This window comes from Phyllobates terribilis, unplaced genomic scaffold (genome assembly GCF_046119375.1).
Source record: "Phyllobates terribilis strain yellow unplaced genomic scaffold, ASM4611937v1 Scaffold_1__5_contigs__length_1240528914, whole genome shotgun sequence".
NCBI lineage: Eukaryota > Metazoa > Chordata > Amphibia > Anura > Dendrobatidae > Phyllobates > Phyllobates terribilis.
Window position 1 is genome coordinate 420,113,636 of NW_027362761.1, and position 25,920 is coordinate 420,139,555.

Below are 25,920 nucleotides of genomic sequence, written 5' to 3' on the forward strand. Positions count from 1 at the left end.
TCGCTTCCGTTTTTGGGCTACATAATCTCTCAGACCGGCCTACAAATGGATCCTGAGAAACTGTCTACCATCCAGAAGTGGCCTCGACCAGAGGGGTTGAAGGCTATTCAGCGGTTCCTGGACTTCGCCAACTACTACCGCCTCTTCATACCGCACTTCTCTTCCCGGACTGCCCCAATCTCTGCGCTCACCCGTAAGGGTACTAATCCCAGAGAATGGCCGCCCGAAGCAGAGGAAGCCTTTCTTTCCTTAAAACAGGCTTTCTCTTCCGCCCCGGTGCTGCATCGTCCGGACGGCAACAAACAATTCTTCCTGGAAGTTGACGCCTCCTCCTCTGGAGTTGGAGCGGTACTTACCCAAAAGTCGCCTTCCGGAAGAAGGGTAACTTGCAGCTTCTTCTCCAAACTCTTCTCCTCTTCTGAGCGCAACTATTCTATAGGAGACCGAGAGTTATTGGCCATTAAGCTGGCACTTGAGGAGTGGCGTTACCTGCTCGAGGGGGCTCTTCACCCGGTAATAATTTACACGGACCACAAGAACTTGGCTTACCTCCAGAGTGCCCAGAGACTTAACCCGCGCCAAGCACGGTGGTCCTTGTTTTTTGCTCGCTTTGATTTCGTTCTTCTTTTTTGCCCGGCAGACAAAAACATCAAAGCTGACGCCTTGTCCCGATCCTTCCTGGTGTCTGATCTAGAGGAGGAACCTAAGCACATCATTGATCCAGCCAGAGTAATGCAGGTGGCCCCCGTGAATCTAAATCGTCTCCCTCCCGGTAAGACGTTCGTAACTGTACCTGATCGGGAGAAGGTCCTACACTGGGGTCACTCGTCTAAGCTAGCTGGCCACGCCGGTCAGAAAAAGATGCTCCAGCTTATTACCCGGCACTACTGGTGGCCTACCCTGCACAAGGACATAATAGACTTTGTTTCAGCCTGTGTGTCCTGCGCCCGCAACAAGGTTCCGAGACACCTGCCAGCCGGTCGCCTCCTTCCTCTTCCAGTACCTGCTGCCCCCTGGCAGCATATAGCTATGGACTTTATAACAGATCTCCCTGTCTCTGCCGGTTGTACGGTCATTTGGGTGGTCGCTGACCGCTTTTCCAAGATGGCTCACTTCATTCCCCTGCCGGGCCTCCCGTCTGCACCCGAGCTGGCTAAAGACTTTATCCGCCACATCTTCCGTCTCCATGGCCTGCCCCTCCACATAGTGTTGGATCGTGGGGTTCAGTTCACCTCACGCTTCTGGAGAGCCACATGTAAGCTGCTAGATGTCACCCTGGACTTCTCCTCCGCTTACCACCCACAGTCCAATGGTCAAGTGGAGCAGATCAATCAGATCCTGACCAGTTACCTCCGGCACTTCGTTAATGCCCACCATTCAGACTGGGTGGATCTCTTACCATGGGCCGAATTCTCTTACAATAACCACGAGAGCGAATCTTCCTCCAAATCCCCGTTTTTTGTAGTCTTCAATCAGCATCCTCGGATCCCATTTCCCGTCTCCACCTCGGTGGACAATCCGGCTGCGGAATCTCTCGTTAGCGAATTTTCCTCCATTTGGGAGAGTACCCGTTCCGCACTCCTTCAGTCGTCCGAGCGGATGAAAAAACACGCTGACAAAAAACGCCTGGATCCTCCACAATTCCGTCCTGGAGATAAAGTCTGGCTCTCGTCTAAGTATGTCCGGCTCAAGGTTCCTTCCTACAAGTTAGGGCCTCGGTTCATCGGCCCACTGGAGGTTATCAAACAAATCAACCCGGTGGCCTATAAATTTAAACTCCTGGCCAACTTGCGGATCCCTAACTCCTTCCATGTATCTCTCCTCAAACCCGTGGTACTTAACTCTTTTTCCAAGTCTACAGGTACGCCCCCTGCTCCGGTTTCTGCTGAAAACGAGTTTGAGGTAGAGAACATTCTGGCCACCAAAAGGGTAAGAGGAAAGACCTTTTTTCTAGTAGATTGGAAGGGGTTTGGTCCTGAGGAGAGAACGTGGGAGCTCCGGGAGAACATCCATGCCCCTCTCATCCTTGATAAATTTCTGTCTGGCCTAAAAATGGGGGGGCCTAAAGGGGGGGGTACTGTAGCGTCGGCGTCCCTGCCTCCTGCTAGGCAGGGACGCTGTTCCCCTCACCTCTCCGCTCCGTGCCCGGCGTCTTCCTCCCGCTCTTCTGGCAGCGCGCGCTCCTTCCCGGCCACTGTGCTAAGTGCGCACGAGCGCTCCTCCTCTCTTAAAGGGGTCGCGCGCGCCGTCCTAAGGAGTCCCCGGCCAATGGCCGGAGGATCTCTCCATATATAAGGCACCTCCTCCAAAATGGAGGTGCCCGAGCAATGTTGTTGCATAGCCTATCACTCTGCTTCAGCCCTCAGGTCCCGTTATCAGTTACCTGCCAGTTACCTGCCAGTTTCCTGCTTGATACCTGCCTGATACGTGTCTATCTGCTGACATTCCTGCGGTCCGACAGCCTGCCTACCAGCCCTGCCAGTCTGTCTATGGATCCGTCAGCCCGCTCACCTGGGAGCGCTCACCTGCTACCTGCCTGCTAGACTACCTGGAGGCTCTGCCGTCACGTGATGTGACCACCTGCCTGTTCAGAGACTCTTACCCGCTCACCTGGGAGCGTCCACCTGCTACCTGCCTGCTAGCCTACCTGGAGGCTCTGCCGTCATGTGCTGTGACCACCTGCCTGTCCAGAGACTCTTACCCGCTCACCTGGGAGCGTCCACCTGCTACCTGCCTGCTAGCCTACCTGGAGGCTCTGCCGTCACGTGCTGTGACCACCTGCCTGTCCAGAGACTCTTGCCCGCTCACCTGGGAGCGTCCACCTGCTACCTGCCTGCTAGCCTACCTGGAGGCTCTGCCGTCACGTGCTGTGACCACCTGCCTGTCCAGAGACTCTTACCCGCTCACCTGGGAGCGTCCACCTGCTACCTGCCTGCTAGCCTACCTGGAGGCTCTGCCGTCACGTGCTGTGACCACCTGCCTGTCCAGAGACTCTTGCCCGCTCACCTGGGAGCGTCCACCTGCTACCTGCCTGCTAGCCTACCTGGAGGCTCTGCCGTCACGTGCTGTGACCACCTGCCTGTCCAGAGACTCTTACCCGCTCACCTGGGAGCGTCCACCTGCTACCTGCCTGCTAGCCTACCTGGAGGCTTAGCCGTCACTTGCTGTGACCACCTGCCTGTCCATAGACTCTTGCCCGCTCACCTGGGAGCGTCCACCTGCTACCTGCCTGCTAGCCTACCTGCAGGCACAGCCGTCACTTGCTGTGACCACCTGCCTGTCCAGAGACTCTTGCCCGCTCACCTGGGAGCGTCCTCCTGCTACCTGCCTGCTAGCCTACCTGGAGGCTTAGCCGTCACTCGCTGTGACCACCTGCCTGTCCAGAGACTCTTACCCGCTCACCTGGGAGCGTCCACCTGCTACCTGCCGGCTAGCCTATCTGGAGGCTTAGCCGTCACTTGCCGTGACCACCCGCCTGTCAAGAGACTGTCCCCGTCACTTGCCGTGACCTCCTGCCCTTCTACCCAGAGACTGTCCCCGTCACTTGCCGTGACCTCCTGACCTTCTACCCAGAGACTGTCCCCGTCACTTGCCGTGACCTCCTGCCCTTCTACCCAGAGACTGTCCCCGTCACTAGCTGTGACTACCTGCCCGCCTACCCTGGGAGCCACCCGCTTCCTTACAAGGACTGCCCCTTTGTATTGTTGCTCAGAGGTTCCACCTCCCAGACCCGTTACACACATGCCCTTGCTTGTGTGAAAAAAAGCAGTTCGCTCCGTGTGTGCGCTGCTGATAGGCTGACAGATTGCACCTCCCCACTGTAAATGCGGGAAAGAGAAAAAAAATGGAGATCTTCATTATTTCTGCAGAGATCCATCCCCTGCCCCTCCCCCCGCCCCGCTGTACACTCAAACTGCGCATTAACATTAATTTTCAGCATTACTGAGAAAAAATCCAGTTATGATTTTGGTGCATGAACAGTTATCGAACATAACCTCGAACAGCCGAATTTTTTTCAAATCGTTCGGGTTCGCCGAACGGCTCGAACACCGCCCAAAACAGCTCGAATTTGAGATTGGCGAACAGTTCGAGTCGAACACTGCTCATCTCTACTTATGAATCCTATTAAGACTTTTTCCTTTATCTTTGCTCCCCTCACCCTTGGAATTTTATCAATGAGATCCTTGAATGATTTTGCATTTTTATCCACTGTCTTTACAAAGTTCATTAGGCCCAACTTGATATGCAATGGTGGTAACAAAATCTTATGTAGGTCAACAAGTGCAGGACATTTTTACTCCCTGGTTGAAGTGAATGCCGGAGAATCCAGTCTCTTTAATTGTAATGATATTCTCTTGCACGAATATCCCACTCACACAGAAAGCAGCAGCACTTTGTGAAACCAAACTGGAGACCAAGTAAGAGGGCAACCACCTTTAAGTCACCACAGAGGGGCCACACGTGTTGGTCATAGTTCAGGCACCTCAACAGCTGTTTCACTTTGTCATAGGTTTATTTCATGTGGACTGCATAACCAACTGGAACTGAAGGCACCGCATGGCCATCATGTAGCAAGACAGCTTTTAGGCTTGTGTCGGATGAATCGATTAAGGGCCTCCATTCCTTTGGATTATGAATTGTCTTCAGATCTTCCATTAAACTGTTGATGTTGTTGCATGCCACAAAATCGCCCTCTATGAAGAAGTAGTGAACAAGATTTTCATCACGGTTGCGGAACAAAAAAATCCGAACATCACCCGCTAGTAGATTCCACTGCTGTAGGCTGGAACCTAAAAGCTTTACTTTTGGGCAGATCCAAATCTCTAACAAGATCATTCAGTTCACTTTGTGTCATAAAGTGTGGTTTAGCTAAGGTTGTTGAAAGAAAGTCTGGGTCGTGAGAGGAAGATGCTTTATGACACCAAGAGCCCTCTTCTTCCTCACTTGACTGAAAAGGTTTCTGGTGCTTTTGGAATCGGCAGTTCTTCTGTATGTGGTACTGGGCGTATTGCAGTTGAAATGTTTGTAAAGTCCATTTTTTTTCCTTGAAACTCCTTTCCTAATGGAAGGCACCATGCAGAAATAGAAATTGGTAGTGTGATTGGTTTGCTCTCTCCAGATTATTGGGCCTGCAAAAGTCATAGATTGCCTCTTCCCATGCCATTGGGTAAGATGTAATGCACATCTATTGCAGCCTATGTGTTGAGCCCAGCTCTTGCCCTGATCCCCTATTCTGCAGCCAAAATAAAGCATTAAAGAGCTTGAAAGGGGTTTAATACATTCTTGGGATATCTCTCAGTGTTACACACATCTTTTCAGGGCAATTGAAGACTTTCTATTTCTTGTGATTTTAGACAGATTACATTTTTATAAAAAATTTTGTGCCTTATGGGGACTCTAAGTAATCTAAAAATTTGGGTTAAATTGAGATTTATCTGACAAAATATTTCTAATGATTGCCATGCAGTGACTACTAGTAACAGAAAATGTATCATGTGGGTGACAACATCTGATGTCCACACTTTTCTCATTTAGTTACGATGGCAATATGTATTCATAAATGCACCACCATCCAGGAAGGAGGGGTGACAGCTCCAAAATGTGTTTGTTCTGTGGCCTAGGGCAGTGTAAAGTGCAGACTGTAGCATATGACAATGAACACTGATATGGCCTGAGACAGTGAAGAAGACTGTGTACTACACAAAAAGACCTGCTGGAAGTGTGTGTCTCCAAAGTCTGTATTTTTGGAAACAGACACCAGGAGCAGAGCTGGATCCAGGCAGAGTGAGTAAAGCGAAGTTTGCTTTTTAAACAAATTGCAGCAAGGTGACAGACGTTTTCCAAAAGAGAAACTTTTATTGTAAGAGAACATTTTTGGGGCGTTTCAGTAGTAAATTACTGCAAGGAGATCCTTGTTAATTGCCCTGTGCCGAAGCTGCTCATCTGAGTTTGTTGCCAAATGATATTGAAGTTTATGTAAAAGAGATTGTGTTAGTTAATTGCCATAATGGCAAAGTCACTGACTATAGTGTAAACACCAAACCTTGTGCCACAATATTGTAGTATAACCACTAAGCTTTGTGCCACTATCAAGTAGCGTAACAACAGCCAAGTTAAGAGACTCCATCTTAGTGTCTTTACTACTATAATTTGTGCCAATGCAGTGTAACCATTAGGCTTGTACTCTCATATGAGAAACTATAATTATTAGGCTATGTGCCCACAATGCAGAAATGCTCCAGATTTTTCCTGAGCGTTTCTGCATCTCTCTGCCAGAAAAAATGCATGCGGATTGTACATGCAGATTGTACATGCGGATTGTACATGCGTTTTTCCTGCCAGGGACAAGCGGAAGTGAAGCATTCTTCACAAACATTTCCGCATGCGGGTTGTCAAGCGCTTTCCAAGCGATTTTAGCATCACTTGGAAAGTGCTTGACAACTTGGTCACACTATATAAATTAATGCAACCAGCATGGATTTATATAATGTGACCATAAAAGAATGGTAAAAAATAAAAAATAAATATTATACTTACCTTCTGATGGCCCCCGGTGTCCTTATCTGATCCGTCCGGTGTCCCCGGTGTCTCGCGGTGGTCTAAAAGGACCTGCCATGATGTCATTTAGTCATGTGACGGGTCACGCGAGTTGCCGGCAAGCCAGGATGAATCGGATAAGGACACCGGGGGCCATCAGAAGGTGAGTATAATGTATATTTTTTATTTTATTCTTTCTTTTTAAAGGTACTATGGTACCCGGGTCTGAAGGAGAGTCTCCTCTTCTCCAAACCCGGGTACATCCATACATTGAACCGCATGATATCCGCATGTGCACATGCAGTGATGCGGATGTCATGCGGTCCAATGCAAGTCATTGGCTGCGAAAACGCTGCGATTCTGCAAAATAATTGGTAGTGCTGCGGATTTTTCCACAATGATAATCCGCAGCGGAAATTTCCGCAGCATATGCACAGCACATGCGCATTATAATTGGGGAACATGGCAGACCTTCTACCAAGCGTTTTTTAATGAGACAGATTAATTGACCACCAAGGTCACATACATAATTAGTTCTCTACAGTAGGACAATGAGACTCTGTTCAATATCTATAATAGCAAATCATATAGAAAAAATGACGTATAAGAACATAATTTTGCAAAAAATTCATAAATTTATTAATACACATTAATTAAAAAACATCCATATTGAAAAGTGGCATAAATACATAAGTAGTGAGCTATAATAGAGATGCCAAGACCAATACAATCATATAATAAATAGATTAAACCTACATAATTGAAGCAAATACGGGTATGGGTATGTAAACCACATGCCCTATCCCAGCTGTAAGCATAATATCAAAGATTCAATGCAAATGCTAAGGTGCACAGTGCATAAATAGTTCATATAAAAGCAAATCCATTTAGCACTTGAAAAATAAGTTATATAACCCCCAGAAGAAGGAACAGCGCCAAAACGCGCGTAGGGGTGATGATACCTGGACTGACAAACAATACATATGTGAGTAATACTACATTCCCACTTATTTTCAAGTGTTAAATGGATTTGCTTTTATATGAACTATTTATGCACTGTGCACCTTAGCATTTGCATTGAAGCTTTGATATTATGCTTACAGCTGGGATAGGGCATGTGGTTTACATACCCATACCCGTATTTGCTTCAATTATGTAGGTTTAATCTATTTATTATATGATTGTATTGGTCTTGGCATCCCTATTATAGCTCACTACTTATGTATTTATGCCACTTTTCAATATGGATGTTTTTTAATTAATGTGTATTAATAAATTTATGAATATTTTGCAAAATTATGTTCTTATACGTCATTTTTTCTATATGATTTACAAGCGTTTTTTAACCTTTCTGCAGCGGAATTGCTGCTGCGGAAACACTTAAAAAACGCATAGTGGGCACACAGCCTTATGCTTGCCTGTTTCACTTCAAGTAAACCAATTTCAACACCATCCTACGCTGTGTACATCACTGTATCATCTTCATTTGGGGAGGCCACCTATGAGGTCGAAGAGCAATATAAAAAACTGTCCCACTTGCAAAAATCTGTATGGCCTATAGAAATCTACAGTATAAGAGACTTTTTACAAATAAAGATTGGACAATGCTGTAATACAGCCACATCTCTGAGGCCTTAAGGAGTAAAATGCAAAAAACATGTAATTATGTTCAGATAAATATTTCTGTAGACTGACATCATACTTCTCATCAAAATTATCAATGACAACTGTTTTAATTTTCTGTCTTATTAATGTGCAACCTGTACCACCTCAGCTCAGGAATGCGGCTCAAATGTTTTACAGTTAAGATGTTGGATGCATTTGTGTCTTATGGTTGGAAGTGCTGTAAAATAAGGTAATTATAATTAAATCTTGTATTTGGCATTTTTTATTAATACATTAAATGCCACAGTTCAAGTTATACATATCTTGCACTACAGCTGTTGCAGAACAAAAGATCAAAAGTTAACTGAAAGTGGCTTGGCTGAAGTACAGAAAGAAGATATCTAAAAGATGCCAATTCATTAAATAAGTTCCTTCTTTACTTAGTTTGAAATATGGACATGTTGCCATAACTTAGAAATTTGATCCAACGTTTGCATCAGTGTGGCAACATTTTTTTTGCATTTTACTTAATTTATTTTAGGTCCATAAAAATGGAAAAATAAGAAGTCGGTTTGCTTGATTAATTAAAGAATTTATCAGGGTAGTCTCTACTGAATATTTAAGAAGGAAAGTATCTTATTCAAAAATCTGAAAAATCAGCAATATTTAAACTTGCTTTGAAAGAAGGTGCATTCTTGAATGATACACTATTTTTACTAAAATCCAGGGATAGGAAAAGAACAAATAAAAAGACATATTATTTTCCTTTTTTGGATCTGACTTGCTGCCTCAAATTTGCATTGTGTGGTATCTAACCTAAATGTGTAAATACAGCATTTACAGTTTCCTAAAGGCAGCATAAAGGGATGACTGCCTCCGAAAAGGGAAAATTGTACCTATGCATACACTGAACAGTGCGTATTCATGTATAATATTCGTATAAAAAGTTTGTCATGTACTCACGGTACTGTGAAAGTGGAAGGAGGATACCCAGTGAAGAACAAGTGGGAGGTGGAAGATGTTTTGTAAGAGCAGACAAACATTTAAAAGCTTTACAAAGTTTGCTGGCAGCATATGTCCCGGCAGTAGAAGAACCAAATACAGGTTATATTTTTCCTCCTTTGCCTTTGGCAAGTGTATTAGTGGGAATGAAGTGGAGGATATACAGTGGGTACAGAAAGTATTCAGACCCCTTTAAATTTTTCACTCTTTGTTTCATTGCAGCCATTTGGTAAATTCTAAAAAGTTCATTTTTTTTCTCATTAAAGTACACTCTGCACCCCATCTTGACTGAAAAAACAGAAATGTAGAAATTTTTGCAAATTTATTAAAAAAGAAAAACTGAAATATCACATGGTCATAAGTATTCAGACCCTTTGTTCAGTATTGTGTAGAAGCACCCTTTTGAGCTAGTACAGCCATGAGTCTTCTTGGGAATGATGCAACAAGTTTTTCACACTTGAATTTGGGGATTTTCTGCCATTCTTCCTTGCAGATCCTCTCCAGTTCCGTCAGGTTGGATGGTGAACGTTGGTGGACAGCCATTTTCAGGTCTCTCCAGAGATGTTCAATTGGGTTTAGGTCAGGGCTCTTGCTGGGCCAGGCAAGAATGGTCACAGAGTTGTTCTGAAGCCACTCCTCTGTTATTTTAGCTGTGTGCTTAGGGTCATTGTCTTGTTGGAAGGTGAACCTTCGGCCAAGTCTCTGGTCCAGAGCACTCTGGAAGAGCTTTTCATCCAGGATATCTCTGTACTTGGCTGCATTCATGATTCCTTCAATTGCAACCAGTCGTCCTGTCCCTGCAGCTGAAAAACACGCCCATAGCATGATGCTGCCACCATCAAGTTTCACTGTTGGGATTGTATTAGGCAGGTGATTAGCAGTGCCTGGTTTTCTCCACACATACCGCTTAGAATTATCACCAAAAAGTTCTATCTTCGTCTCATCAGACCAGAGAATCTTATTTCTTATAGTCTGGGAGTCCTTCACGTGTTTTTGAGCAAACTCTATGCGGGCTTTCATACGTCTTGCACTGAGGAAAGGCTTCCGTCGGGCCACTCTGCTATAAAGGCCCGACTGGTGTAGGGCTGCAGTGATAGTTGACTTTGTGGAACTTTCTCCCATCTCCCTACTGCATCTCTGGAGATCAGCCACAGTGATCTTGAGGTTCTTCTTTACCTCTCTCACCAAGGCGGCAATGAAACAAAGAGTGAAAAATGTAAAGGGGTCTGAATACTTTCTGTACCCACTGTATATCCTCCACTTCATTCCCACTAATAAACTTGCCAAAGGCAAAGGAGGAAAAATATGACCTGTATTTGGGTCTTCTACTGCCGGGACATATGCTGCCAGCAAACTTTGTAAAGCTTTTAAATGTTTGCCTGCTCTTACAAAACATCTTCCACCTCCCACTTGTTCTTCACTGGGTATCCTCCTTCCACTTTCACAGTATCGTGAGTACATGACAAACTTTATATTTATACTAATATTATACATGAATACACACTGTTCAGTGTATGCATAGGTACAATTTTCCCTTTAGGAGGCAGTCTTCCCTTTATGCTGCCTTTAGGAAACTGTAATGGTTGTATTTACACATTTAAGTTAGGTACCATACAATGCAAATTTGAGGCAGCAAGTCAGAGGGGTCTGAATACTTTCCGTACCCACTGTAACAAAGTATATGTCCTATCACTCATTTCAATCACTGTAGACTAATGAAGCCTCTGACAGCGACACCATCAACTGGAGTTAGTGTTCTGCTCCATACAGGGCAAATATTGGGGAGGATATCAGATGGGGGGCAAGAAAGCACCTGTCAGTCAAATCAGGGATGACAATGAAGTTGATGATGATTCTATGGGTGACAAAACCTGGGAACCAAACAAAGGTAACAAGGAGTTGTGATCGTCAGAAGAGGAGTTTGTTGGCATATACAGTCCAGGTTATGCACATCAAAAAGATCCTCTGGAGTTTAGTCAGTTTTTTCCTGCTGTCAGCTCTGGAGCAAGTGATGCCGCATATACTGTTGGTGGAGAAGGCTCTAGAGTGTCTGAAAGCACTGATCGCGGTGATGGCGAGTCTTACATGCTGGCTCTTGAACACATTGAAGCCAGACAATTATTTTGCACTTTGCAGGCTCTGCAAAATGTTCATATAGATTAGGAACTACAGCTCTCTATCAGCACATTAAGCGATATAACCTGCTTTATTGAAAAAGTAAAGCCGGCCAGCAATTAAAGAAAGCCTCAAGTTATCCTCCTCCCCCATCTTACCACACTCATCTTTCTGTCAGACAAGCTGCACCATTAACTACTACCTGGTCAGTGTCATCATCGCTACTATCATCATGGTCATCCTCCTCTGCTGCATGTTGTACTCAGAGCACGCCTTGTTCTACTTATCCATCATAATGGCCAACATCTATCCTCTATTGTGTGTCAAGGAAGAAACTGCATGCTCCCAATCATCTGGTGGTTTGCCAACTAAATTTATATCTTGTCAGGTTTCTGGTGGTGCAGTTGCTGCCTTACCATCTTAAGGATTCTGCTGTCTTTTGAAAAATGATGGCGTGCGCTTAGCCTTTCTAGAAGATACCAAGCCAGCATTTTTTTTTTTTGTAGAAAAAGGGTCCCTGCTTTTTGTTCTCACGTACAGAACATAGGCTGGTCTTTGGATTTGTTTTTGAGCTACAAAGTGTACTGTACTACAGATACCTGCAGCAATAACCATGACCAGGGACAGACAATACCTAAGTTTCATGGATCACTGGGTAAATATTTTCAGCAGCAACGATGCAGCACCACATGTGGGATAAGTAGTAAGGCCTCCACGACTAGAAGCTATATGTTTTTGCACCGCTAGGCATCGGTTATCTGTTTACTCCTACACCTCCTCCAAAATTGTGCTCTAGTGACATGATCCAATCCCAATCAACTATAAGGCACTCCATTGATTCTGCACACTGACAACTTTCTTTTCACTCATGCAAGCCAAAGTGTTGCCAAGCAGTTTTACAGCTTGAAACCCTTAGGAAGAAAAGCCACATGGCAGATGATTTGGTTCCCACTGGCTGGCTCACCATTGATTGCAACTTGGAATTCTTGTTGCCGACAATGTCTGGCACATTCTGACTGCCTTATGGTCAAGCAAAGTAACTCACACTCTATTTATTGCCCACATCCTGAATTTAATAGTGTAACACTTCTTTCAGAAATATACAAGTTTAAGGAAGGTGGTGGCTATGGCCAGAAAATTGTAAGCCCATCTCAATAGATCTTATATGGCAAAGCATGCCCTCCTGACCTTGCAAAAAAATAGGCTGCCACAGTGCCACCTGGTTTGTGAACTTGCAACCCACTGAAATTCAACGCTGTATATGTTGCAGCATTTGTACGACCAGCGTAAATCGGTGACAGACTGCAACATTCTGCAGTCGTACTGGAGAATGGGTCACTTAGAGATCCAACATTGGCAGCTAATGAGGAATGCATGTCGCCTGCTGAAGCCTTTTAAAAGAGGTGACAAAATTTGTCACTGGGAACATGTGTGGAATTTACTATGTAATCATGATATTATTATTCCTGGAAAAAACACTCACCAGGAAAAACCCTAATTTGCACTGGTTCAGCACTGAATTGTCTCTGTTGGGGATCCTCAAGGTACATGTGACATGCTTCAGGGTTTTGAGAAGGAGTAGCAGCAGGTGGGAGTGGAGGAGAAACAACAGCAGTAACATCTACAGTATATTTGAAGTGATGGACAAGATGTTTTATCTACCATTGCGACAACCTGGTACACTTCAGCAAACACACACACACATCAGCTAAATGGCCAGGTTAAGTCATACATTGCCTTAGAAAAGACTACAGTCTACTGCAGCCCAAATCTCATGGACTGCAGAGTAGAATTAGACCAGTGTCAAAAACTGGTCCAGTTTGCTATGGATGTATGCCAGCCACACATCTCCTGGCTTCCCACTGTGTTTCATAGTATTAGATAGTTCATTTTCCAGCACCTATTCCATCCAAAATAGGGCTAACTTTTGGAAATGCCTGGTGACAAGCCATTACGTATTTAATTTGTAAACAGTACTCCTGTTTTGTCTCAGTAAAAAAATAACTTCACATTCAAAACAACACAATCCAGTTAAAGACAATACCATGTCACTTTAAATCACAACATGATTGTAATCCTAAAACATTCATAGTATGTGGTATTGATGTGGTTTGTAGTGGCATCCGGAGTGGTAATGTCAAAAAATTACATGGTGCATTTTTTTGCTTTTTAATATTCACGTTGTTTTTAATTCATTCTTGTATTTTGACACATTAGTGCCAATGGCATGATTATTACTGCATTTTAGTGTTTCTTATGATTCTATAATGCACAGGCACGTTATTGTCACTACTTCATTCATATTCACCCCTCAAATCTGAATCTCCATCTCCCTTGTGTAATCCGACATGCCCCCACACGGGGGCGCAGACTAACTTGATGGCTGCAGCCTGTGTGCTTGGAGCGCATGGCGTGGTGCGCATGCGCTAACAGATTTTATCTCATTTGCCACTATGCAACCACAGTATTGCTGTTTTTAAGGCATTTAAGGGCCTGTGAGTTAGGTTAGTGCATTAACGCCCTGAGGAAGCAACACTATTGCACGCAAAACATGCATTGGGGCTCTTTTACATCTCTGGTGGCCTGGCTAGGTGCATTCCAATATTTGTAAGGGTGTTTCTTAATGCTGTCAATATATGAACAGGGACATACTGGGAACATATTTCTTACGATCACGGTGTCTATTTGCAATTGTCCATTCCTTAAGTCCTGTTCACTGGGTCCAGTGTGCTTTACATTTCACAACATACTATGGTCACAGTTGTGTTAATTGGATACCCTTTAATGTACCTATTATACTTGAATTTAATATGTTGCTATTTTGCCAGTGCTCTAGTTGTCATCTCTTTGGTACATTAAAAATATTGTTTACATGTGTATCTTTAATAAAAAGTTAACTGTTTTTTACCCCAAAAAAATCCTTTCCTTTTTTGTCAAATATTCCACTTAGAGTGGCATATTGGCTGATAATTATTTATTTTTACCTCATGGCCTAATTTTATAAGCATGTCCCTTTTGGATTTATTCTTGTGTATTTTATTTATTCTGTATGGAAAACACCATAACAAAATATCCCAAAAATGTAACTTTTTCATCATACTGACACACAAAAATTACATAAAAAGTGATCAAAAAGTCATATGTAAAAAAAATAGCATAAATGAAAATGCCAAATCATCCAGCAAAAAACAAGCCAGAATATGGCTCATTCAGCAAAAAATAAAAAAGTTACAGCTTTCAGAATATGAAAGTGCATTTTGGAAGTGCATTAAGCTGTAGGTTGGATTGCTGCTAAAGGAAAAAAAAAATCTCTTTAAATCTTCTTCCTTAGCGAGTGTGAATGAGCTGAGTGTGACCGGAGCGTAAGTGTGAACGGAAGTATGTGTGTGACTTGTGATTCAGTGACTTTGCATTCAGAGAGTTTGGAAGGGAGGAATTTGGACTGAATTGCTGTCTGTATTTTATTAATTCTTTACAATTCTTTTTACTTAACATTTCTGTCTAGTGCATGTCTTGCCCTCCGAGAGCAGGTGGTGCATACCGTTTCACATTCCGGATGTTATACAAGTTTTACGGTTTTAAGAGAATGGTTACATATGAAACTAAAAGGAATAAAAGCTGTGGCCGACCCCGTCCATCAAAGATCAAAGCTTCATGAGTCCTGTGCCTTATTAGAGCGTTTTATTACCTGGAGGGAGGAAACCTCTTTATTTATAGTTTTGATGTTACCTTTTCAGCAGTCCAATACTAAATAGGGCTTCTTCCCTTCCGAGCCCTGACATGCACCCAAACAGCAGTTTTTGACACATGTAAAATATTGCCACATTTAGGAGAAATTGCGTAATACATTTTAGGGTCTATTTTCTCGATTTATCCCTTGTGAAAATGAAAAATTTGCAGCTAATGCAATATTTTAGTGGAAAAAAAGATGTAACTTTGCCTTAATTCCTATGATTCTATGATTTTAGCACCTGAAAAATTAAAAAAATTCCTAACAGTAGTTTAGAATAATTTGGGGGTGCAGATTTAAAATGGCATCACTTATGGGGTTTTTCAATATATAGGACCCTCAAAGTCCCTTCAAAACTGAATAGAATTTGTTAATTTTTTTGAAAAAAATGAAAAATTGCTGCTAAATTTTAACCATTCTAACGTTGTAACAAAATAAAAGGACATTTGAAAAATGATGCTGACATAACTTAGATGTAACGGGTCTGGGAGGCAGAACCTCAGAGCTACTATACAAGGGGGCGGTCCTTGTAAGGGAGCGGGTGGCGACCAGGGAAGACGGGCAGGAAGTCACAGCAGGTGACCGGGACAGTCTCTGAGTGAACGGGCTGGAGGTCACGGCAAGTGACCGGGGCAGTCTCTGAATGAACGGGCAGATGGTCACGGCAAGTGACCGGGGCAGTCTCTGGATGAACGGGCAGATGGTCACGGCAAGTGACCGGGGCAGTCTCTGGGTAAAGGGTTGGTACGACCTGTGGCGGCTGATGATAGACGTGAGCTCCCAGGTGAGCAGGCGAGAGTCTCTGGATGAACGGGTGGTCACAGCATGTGACGGCGGAGCCTCCAGGAAGACCAACAGACAGGCGGCAGATGAGCGCTCCCAGGTGAGCGGGCAGAAGTCTCTGGACAGGCGGGTGGTCACAGCACGTGACGGCAGAGCCTCCAGGTAGGCTAGCAGACAGGCAGCAGATGAGCGCTCCCAGGTGAGCGGGCAGGAGTCACTGGACAGGCAGGTGGTCACAGCACGTGACGGCGGAGCCTCCAGGTAGGCTAGCAGGCAGGTAGCAGATGTGTTCTCCCAGGTGAGCAGGCAAGCTGGTCCATAGACAGACTGACAGGAGTTGGAAGGCAGACCGTCGGACCTCAGGCAAGCAGGCAGGTGGCTGAAGTGCGCTCCCAGGTGAGCGGACAGGCTGGTCCTTAGACAGACTGACAGGAGTAGTAAGGCAGACCGTCGGACCTCAGACTAGCAGGCAGGTAGCAGATAATCAGGCAGGAAAAGACAGCAAGCTGGCAGGAATCTGGCAGGTATCTGGCAGGTAACTGGCAACGGGACCTGAGGGCTGAAGCAGAGTAGTGAACAGTGCAACAACATTGCTCGGGCACCTCCATTTTGGAGGAGGTGCCTTATATATGGTGAAGTCCTCCGGCCATTGGCCGGGGACTCCTTAGGACGGCGCGCGCGGCCCCTTTAAGAGGGAGGGAGAGCGCGCGCGCCCTAAGCACAGTGGCCGGGAAGGAGCGCGCGCTGCCAGCAGAGCGGGAGGAGGACGCCGGGCACGGAGCAGAGAGGTGAGGGGAACAGCGTCCCTGCCTAGCAGAGGGCAGGGACGCCGGCGCTACAGTACCCCCCCCCTTTAGGCCCCCCCTTTTTTAGGCCAGACAGAAATTTAGCTAGGATAAGAGGGGCATGGATGTTCTCCCGGGGCTCCCACGTTCTCTCCTCAGGACCAAACCCCTTCCAATCTACTAGAAAAAAGGTCTTTCCTCTTACCCTTTTGGTGGCAAGAATGTTCTCTACCTCAAACTCGTCCTCAGCAGAAACCGGAGCAGGAGGCCTACCTGTGGACTTGGAAAAAGAGTTAAGTACCACAGGTTTGAGGAGAGATACATGGAAGGAGTTAGGGATCCGTAAGTTGGCCGGGAGTTTCAATTTATAGGCCACCGGGTTGATCTGACTGATGACCTCCAGAGGACCGATGAACCGAGGCCCTAACTTGTAAGAAGGTATCTTGAGTCGGACATATTTAGATGAGAGCCAGACTTTATCTCCAGGACAAAATTGTGGAGGATCCAGGCGTTTTTTGTCAGCGTGTCTTTTCATCCGTTCGGACGACTGAAGGAGTGCGGATCGGGTACTCTCCCAAATGGAGGAAAATTTGCTAACGAGAGATTCCGCAGCCGGGTTGTCCACAGAGGTGGAGACAGGAAAAGGAATCCGAGGATGCTGACCGAAGACTACAAAAAACGGGGATTTGGAGGAGGATTCGCTCTCGTGATTGTTATAAGAGAACTCGGCCCATGGTAGGAGATCCACCCAGTCTGAATGATGGGCATTAACGAAGTGCCGGAGGTAACTGGTCAGGTTCTGATTGATCCGCTCCACTTGACCATTGGACTGTGGGTGGTAAGCGGAAGAGAAGTCCAGGGTGACGTCTAGCAGTTTACAAGTGGCTCTCCAGAAACGTGAGGTGAACTGTACCCCACGATCCGACACGATGTGGAGGGGCAGGCCATGAAGACGGAAGATGTGGCGGATAAAGTCTTTAGCCAGCTCGGGTGCAGACGGGAGGGCTGGCAGGGGAATAAAGTGAGCCATCTTGGAAAAGCGATCAGCGACCACCCAAATGACCGTGCAACCGGCGGAGACGGGGAGATCAGTTATGAAGTCCATAGCAATATGCTGCCAGGGGGCAGCAGGCACAGGAAGCGGAAGGAGGCGACCGGCTGGCAGGTGTCTCGGGACTTTGTTGCGGGCGCAGGACACACAGGCAGAAACAAAGTCTATTACGTCCTTGTGCAGGGTAGGCCACCAGTAGTGCCGGGCAATAAGCTGGAGGATCTTTTTCTGACCGGCGTGGCCAGCTAGTTTAGACGAATGGCCCCAGTGTAGGATCTTCTTCCGATCAGGTACTGAAACAAACGTCTTACCGGGAGGGAGACGATTTAAACTCACGGGAGCCACCTGCATTACTCTGGCGGGATCGATGATATGTTTAGGTTCTTCCTCGAGATCGGACACCAGAAAGGATCGGGACAAGGCGTCTGCTTTGACGTTTTTGTCAGCCGGGCGAAAATGAAGAACAAAATCAAAGCGAGCAAAAAACAAGGACCACCGGGCTTGGCGCGGGTTAAGTCTCTGGGCATGCTGGAGGTAAGCCAAGTTCTTGTGGTCAGTGTAAATTATTACCGGGTGAAGAGCCCCCTCGAGTAGGTAACGCCACTCCTCCAACGCCAGCTTGATGGCCAATAACTCTCGGTCTCCTATGGAATAGTTGTGCTCAGAAGAGGAGAAGAGTTTGGAGAAGAAGCCACAAGTTACCATTCTCCCGGAAGATGATTTTTGAGTAAGTACCGCTCCGGCTCCAGAGGAGGAGGCGTCAACTTCCGGGGCGGAAGAGAAGGCCTGTTTTAGGGAAAGAAAGGCCTCCTCTGCTTCGGGCGGCCACTCTTTGGGATTAGTACCCTTACGGATGAGCGCGGAAATTGGGGCGGTCCGGGAAGAGAAGTTTGGTATGAAGAGGCGGTAGTAGTTAGGGAAGCCCAGGAATCGCTGAATGGCCTTCAACCCCTCCGGTCGAGGCCATTTCTCGATGGCAGACAGTTTCTCTGGATCCATTCGTAGGCCGGTCTGAGAAATAATGTAGCCCAAAAACGGAAGCGAGGTCTGCTCAAAGAGGCACTTCTCGTATTTAGCGAAGAGGTGATTCTGCCTGAGCCTGAGCAGGACCTGACGAACGTCCCTCCGGTGAGTCTGGAGATCCGGAGAGAAGACCAAGATGTCGTCCAGGTACACCACTACGCAGGAGTAGAGAAGGTCCCGGAAGATGTCATTGACCAACTCTTGAAAGACGGCAGGAGCGTTACAGAGACCAAAGGGCATTACCAGATATTCATAGTGGCCGTCCCGGGTGTTGAATGCCGTCTTCCATTCATCCCCCTGACGGATACGAACCAGGTTGTACGCCCCACGGAGGTCCAGTTTGGTGAAGATTCTAGCCCCCCTCAGACGATCAAATAACTCCGGAATGAGCGGAAGGGGGTACTTATTCTTCACCGTGATCTGGTTAAGGCCTCTATAGTCTATACAGGGACGGAGAGAGCCGTCCTTCTTTTTGACGAAAAAGAAGCCTGCTCCCGCCGGGGAGGTAGATTTCCGGATGAATCCCCTGGCCAGATTCTCCTCAATATATTCGGACATCGACCGGGTCTCAGCAGCGGATAATGGATAAATACTCCCACGGGGAGGAGTAGTACCAGGTAACAGGTCGATAGGGCAGTCGTATGGTCTATGAGGGGGTAGTGTCTCCGCTTCCTTTTTATTAAAGACATCAGCATAAGACCAATAAGGAATCGGAAGTCCAGGTAGATTAGCTGGGGTAGGAGAAGGACGGACGGGATGGACGGGAACCAGACAGGTCTTATGGCAGTCCTGTCCCCAGCGAAGGACTTCTCCGGTCTGCCAGTCAAGCACGGGTGCATGTCTCTGGAGCCAAGGTAGGCCTAGCAAGAGGGCGTGGGAGAGTCCAGGCAGAACATGAAAGGAGATACTCTCAGAATGCAGCATTCCCACCTGCAGAGTAATGGATTCGGTGATGAGTTGGATGGGGCGTGGTAAGAGGCCCCCATCCACGGCAGCAACAGACAAGGGTACAGCCAGAGGTTTGGTGGGGATGCGGTATTTCTCTACCAGGAACTGTGAAATAAGATTCCCGGCTGCTCCAGAGTCAAGTTGGGCTAGTTCGAAATAACGGTTATCCCCGCAGACGATTGAGACTGACAATAGCAGAGATGGAGAGGATTTATTCTTGTCTAGGTCGACCTCTCTGAGCGAACCTAGACACAGGCGTTTCCCGACCTCTCCGGGCAGGTACGGATCCGGTGCTCCTTACTGCCACAGTAGAAGCAGCTCCCCTCGGCACGGCGTAAGTCCTGACGGGTTTTGACCATCTTGGTCTGGTCGACCTGCATAGGCTCAGGAGAGTGTACCTGGGTAGAGACGGAGGGAGTGACGGGTTTCTGAAAAGTAGGAGCTAGACGTGGTAACCTCCTCTCACGGGTGACCTCTTTGGCACGCTCCTGGAACCGTAGGTCAATCCAGGTGGCAAGAGTTATTAGGTCATCGAGAGTGGTAGGGATGTCCCGACCAGCAAGTTCATCTTTAATACGGCCGGACAGACCCTCCCAGAAGACGGATACCAGAGCGTCGTTATCCCAGGCCAGCTCCGAGGCAAGGGTACGGAACCGTATGGCATATTGGCCCACGGTGAGACTTCCCTGACGGAGGCGTAGCAGTGATGATGCGGATGAGGTCTTCCGTCCGGGTTCGTCGAAGACTTTCCGGAAAGCCGTGAGAAAAGCAGGCAAGTTGGACACCAGGGGGTCTCCTCTCTCCCATAGAGGATTTAGCCAGGCCAGGGCCTCCCCGGTGAGATGGGACATGATGAACGCAATTTTGGCTCGGTCGGAGTTAAAATGGTGGGACAATAGTTCAAAGTGCAGGGTGCACTGATTTATGAAGCCCCGAGCCTGGGCGGAGTCGCCTCCGAAGCGAGGAGGTGCAGAAAGCCGGGGTCCGGGGTAGGATACCATGGTATTAGTGGGCAGCGGAGCTGCCGGATTGCAAGATATGGCACTGGCGGAGGTTGCTGGTGGAGCAGTCAGAGTGTTCAGGCGAGTATTGACATTCCGCAGGTGACCCAGGATGGACTCCTGTTGGGACCTTTGACGGGACAGTTCATGACACAGGTCCGAGAGCGAGGGAGCTTGGGTGCCACCGGGTTCCATGGCCCGAGCAAACTGTAACGGGTCTGGGAGGCGGAACCTCTGAGCTACTATACAAGGGGGCGGTCCTTGTAAGGGAGCGGGTGGCGACCAGGGAAGACGGGCAGGAAGTCACAGCAGGTGACCGGGACAGTCTCTGAGTGAACGGGCTGGAGGTCACGGCAAGTGACCGGGGCAGTCTCTGAATGAACGGGCAGATGGTCACGGCAAGTGACCGGGGCAGTCTCTGGATGAACGGGCAGATGGTCACGGCAAGTGACCGGGGCAGTCTCTGGATGAACGGGCAGATGGTCACGGCAAGTGACCGGGGCAGTCTCTGGGTAAAGGGTTGGTACGACCTGTGGCGGCTGATGATAGACGTGAGCTCCCAGGTGAGCAGGCGAGAGTCTCTGGATGAACGGGTGGTCACAGCATTTGACGGCGGAGCCTCCAGGAAGACCAACAGACAGGCGGCAGATGAGCGCTCCCAGGTGAGCGGGCAGAAGTCTCTGGACAGGCGGGTGGTCACAGCACGTGACGGCAGAGCCTCCAGGTAGGCTAGCAGACAGGCAGCAGATGAGCGCTCCCAGGTGAGCGGGCAGGAGTCACTGGACAGGCAGGTGGTCACAGCACGTGACGGCGGAGCCTCCAGGTAGGCTAGCAGGCAGGTAGCAGATGTGTGCTCCCAGGTGAGCAGGCAAGCTGGTCCATAGACAGACTGACAGGAGTTGGAAGGCAGACCGTCGGACCTCAGGCAAGCAGGCAGGTGGCTGAAGTGCGCTCCCAGGTGAGCGGACAGGCTGGTCCTTAGACAGACTGACAGGAGTAGTAAGGCAGACCGTCGGACCTCAGACTAGCAGGCAGGTAGCAGATAATCAGGCAGGAAAAGACAGCAAGCTGGCAGGAATCTGGCAGGTATCTGGCAGGTAACTGGCAACGGGACCTGAGGGCTGAAGCAGAGTAGTGAACAGTGCAACAACATTGCTCGGGCACCTCCATTTTGGAGGAGGTGCCTTATATATGGTGAAGTCCTCCGGCCATTGGCCGGGGACTCCTTAGGACGGCGCGCGCGGCCCCTTTAAGAGGGAGGGAGAGCGCGCGCGCCCTAAGCACAGTGGCCGGGAAGGAGCGCGCGCTGCCAGCAGAGCGGGAGGAGGACGCCGGGCACGGAGCAGAGAGGTGAGGGGAACAGCGTCCCTGCCTAGCAGAGGGCAGGGACGCCGGCGCTACATTAGACATGTGGGAAATGGTATTTATTAACTATTTTATGCGGTATGACTATCTGGTTTAGGGATATAAGCATTCAAAGTATGAAAACCACAATTTTTGCAAAAATTTTCATAAAATTTCAGATGTTTTCACAGAAAAAAACCTGAAAAACGTATCTACCTACATTTACCGCTAGCAATTAGTGATGAGCGAGCACTAAAATGCTCGGGTACTCGTTGCTCGGTTCGAGCAAATTGGAATGCTCGATCAATTGCTCGGTCTGAGCAATGAGCCCAATGTAAGTCTATGGTAAAGCTGAGCATTTTTCCTAGAAATTGCCCACATTCAATGGGAACTGTGCTCAAATGACATGGGAACAGCATGGGGAAGACCCCTAGAAGCATCTCTGACTCCCAGGTCACTGCTGTCAACAATGTTGTCAGAGTATTACGCCACTTTTATGGACTCACAATAAAACATACAAAAACAAAACCAAAATGGATTTTCCTGGGAAAAATGTTAAAGAGCATCCTTTACAGGGTTATAACTTGTAAATAAGGCAAAATAAATATACAAAAACAAAAATTCTCCTCCACACCTTGGGCTATGTTCAGACGTAGCGTTTTTGATGCATTTTTGCACTTTTGCATTGCTTTCAACGGTGAAAAATACATTCACCGGTAATTGTCATTTTAACATTTTACAACCTTATCTAGCCATGTGGTGTGTGAGACATCATCAGAAACATCCTGTTTCATTTATGAAGGAGGGACTCTGAAAGCCACAAAGCCTATTTTTACAGGGCCATCAGGCAGCCCTTACTATTGTAAGAGGGCCAACAGCCGGCTATGCTTTGTTGTTCCCATTATTAAAGAGTGGGTCTCCTATACTGTTATTGCATATGCAGTCACTGCAAGTGCTGCCAAAAATTTGGACGCACCTCAATACCCCTTTGAAGAGACACTGGAGGGCCTCAGTAAAAAAAATGTTCGCATTATAAAGAAGTGGGTCTCCTATAGTGTTAATGCCCATGCAGTAACTACAAGGGCTGCCAAAATTTGGGAAAAACCCCAATAACAATATAAAGACACACAGAGGTGGGCCACAGTAACGAGATGTTCCCATTAGAAAGGAGAGGGTCTGCGATCCAGTTATAGGGTAAGCAGTGAGTAAAAGGGTTGCCACAATTTAGGAAAAACCCCAATAACAATTTATAAACACATACAAATGGGTCACAGTAATGACATGTTCCCATTAGAAAAGAGCGGGTCTGCTATCCAGTTATAGGGTATGTAGTGAGTACAACGACTGCCAAAATTTAGGAAAAACACCAATGACAATTTAAAGACACATAGAGGTAGGCCTCAGTAACGACATGTTCCTAGAAAGGAGTGGTTCTGCTATCCAGTTATAGGGTATGCCGTGAGTACAACGGTTGCCAAAAATTTGGAAAAACTCCAATGACCCTTGCAAGAGACGTAGAGGTCGGAGGGCCTCCTGAAAAAAAGGTTCCCAGTTATTATGTAGGTCTGCCATACTGTTTGCCTATGCAGTGAATGCAACGGCTGCCAAAAATTTGGAGGAACTCCAATGCCCCTTGCAAGAGACGTAGATATGGTGATATGGTAGATATAGTGGTGGAGGATGAGGAGAAGGAGGAGGACAAGTGCAAATAGACAAAATCAGGAAGCGTAGACCCATGTCTGGGTGTGAAGACAGAGGTGCATGGGAATATAGTTAGACCTCTCAAAAAAAAGACACTGTATTTGAATTAATGTTACGCTGCTATCATTCGGTGGTGTTGAGAAGTCTGGCCCAATCCAGCTCTTGTTCATTTTCATAAGAGTCAGCCTGTCAGCATTTTCAGCTGACAAGCGGATGCGCCTATCGGTTATAATTCTACCAGCAGCACTAAAAACCCACTCTGAAAAAATGCTAGCGGCAGGGCAGGCCAGGACCTCCAAGGGGTAGAGATCCAGTTCATGCCACGTTTCCAGCTTGGATACCCAATAATTATAAGGCACAGAGGAATCACGGAGGATGTTGGTATGGTCGGCAAAGTACTCCCTCAGCATCTTCCCAGACTTTTCCCTCCTTGTGAGAGTACTCCGCGTCTCAAGGCCTGTGTGATGGGAGGATCTGAGAAAGCTGTCCCAGTTTTAGTAATTCCTCAACAAGGGCCTTCTGGTACTGCCTTATTTTATTATGCCTGTCCGGCTCGGGAATAAGAAACAGAAAGTTCTCCTTATAGAGTGGGTCTATAAATGTCACCAACCAGTAATGACTGCCACCCAAAATTTGGACAACGCGAGGGTCACGGGAAAGGCAGCGTAACATAAACTCAGCCATGTGTGCCAAACTGCTATCAGGCAAGACTTCCGTGTCCTCACCAAGAGGACGAATGACCATGCTCTTTTCCTCATCCTACTTCTCCTCCTCTTCCTCCCTGTCCTCAGGCCATCCACGCTGAACAAATGGTATGACAGTTGTTGGTAGTACCATCTATAGTGCAGGAAACTAGCTCCTGTTCTTCCTCCACCTCTTCCTCATTGTCAGCCAATCCACGTTGGGATGATATGAGGCTGGGCTGTGTGGAATTACCCTGTATGTTTCCTTGCTCCAGCTCATCATGCTCTGCCTGCAATGCATCCTCTTTAATTATGAGCAGAGAGCATTTCGGAAGACAGAGAAGTGGTGACGCTAATTATGGCATCATTGCCGCTCACCATCTTGGTGGAGTCCTCAAAGTTTTGGAGGATGGTGCAGATGTCTGAAATCAATGCCCACTCCTGAGGTCTTATGTGTGGAGTTGACCTGAATACCGACGGCCATGTTGATGCTGCTAGTCAACAACTGCCCTCTTCTGCTCACAAATCCTTCCCAACATCGGCAATGTAGAGTTCCAACGTGTGGGGACATCACACACCAGTTGGTGAGCTGGAAACTGCAAATGCTGCTGAATCACAGCAAGGGCATCGGAAGCTGTAGCTGACTTTCTAAAATGGTCACACACGCGGTGTACTTTTACAAGCAGATCCGGCAGATCTGGGTAGGTTTTTAGAAACCGCTGAACCACGAGGTTAAGCACATGGGCCAGGCATGGTACGTGTTTGAGCTTGCCTCGCTTTAGAGCCACCACCAGGTTCCGGTCATTGTCACATATGAGCATGCCTGGCTGTAGGGTCAGCGGTGTCAGCCACAGATCTGTCTACTATTTCAGAGCAGGCCACAACTCTTCAACGTTGTGCAGTTTGTCACCTAAGCATATTAGCTTCAGAACAGCCTGTGTCGCTTGGCCAAGGCAGTGCTGCAGTGCTTCCAGCTTGTGACTGATGTGGTCATTTCGGAGATGAAGGCTGAAGAGGAGGAGGAGGTGCAAGAGCTGTAGAATGTGGGGGCAACCCAGATTGATCCATGGCCCGCAATCTTCGGCGTCGGAAGGACGTGTTCCATCTCAAGGTCTGAATGGGTCCCGGCTCCCACTATATTAACCCAGTGTGCCATCAGCGAGATGTACTGTCTCTGCCCACAAGCACTTGTCCACATGTCTGTGGTTTGCTGTACTTTCCCTGTAACTGCGTTGTTGAGGGTATGGCTAATGTTGTGGGACATGTGCTTGTGTAATGCGGGGACGGCACACCGTGAGAAATAGTGGCGGATGGGGACCAAGTACCGAGAGACGGCCATCAGGTTGTGGAAAGCTTCCGTCTCCACAAGCCTAAAAGGCAACATTTTGAGCGCAAGCATTCGCAAAATGTGTGAATTTATTAATGTGGCCTGTGGGATGTTGGCTGCGTATTTGCGCTTGTGTTCCAAAGACTGGGGTAGGGACAACTGAACGCTGCGCTGGGACAAGGACGTGCTTGCTGATGGTGCTAGTTGAGAGTGTGCAACGACAGGTGCAGGGTGGGAGTCATCTTCGCATGTGCCATGGAGAGGGGATTGGCGTGCATGCACAAC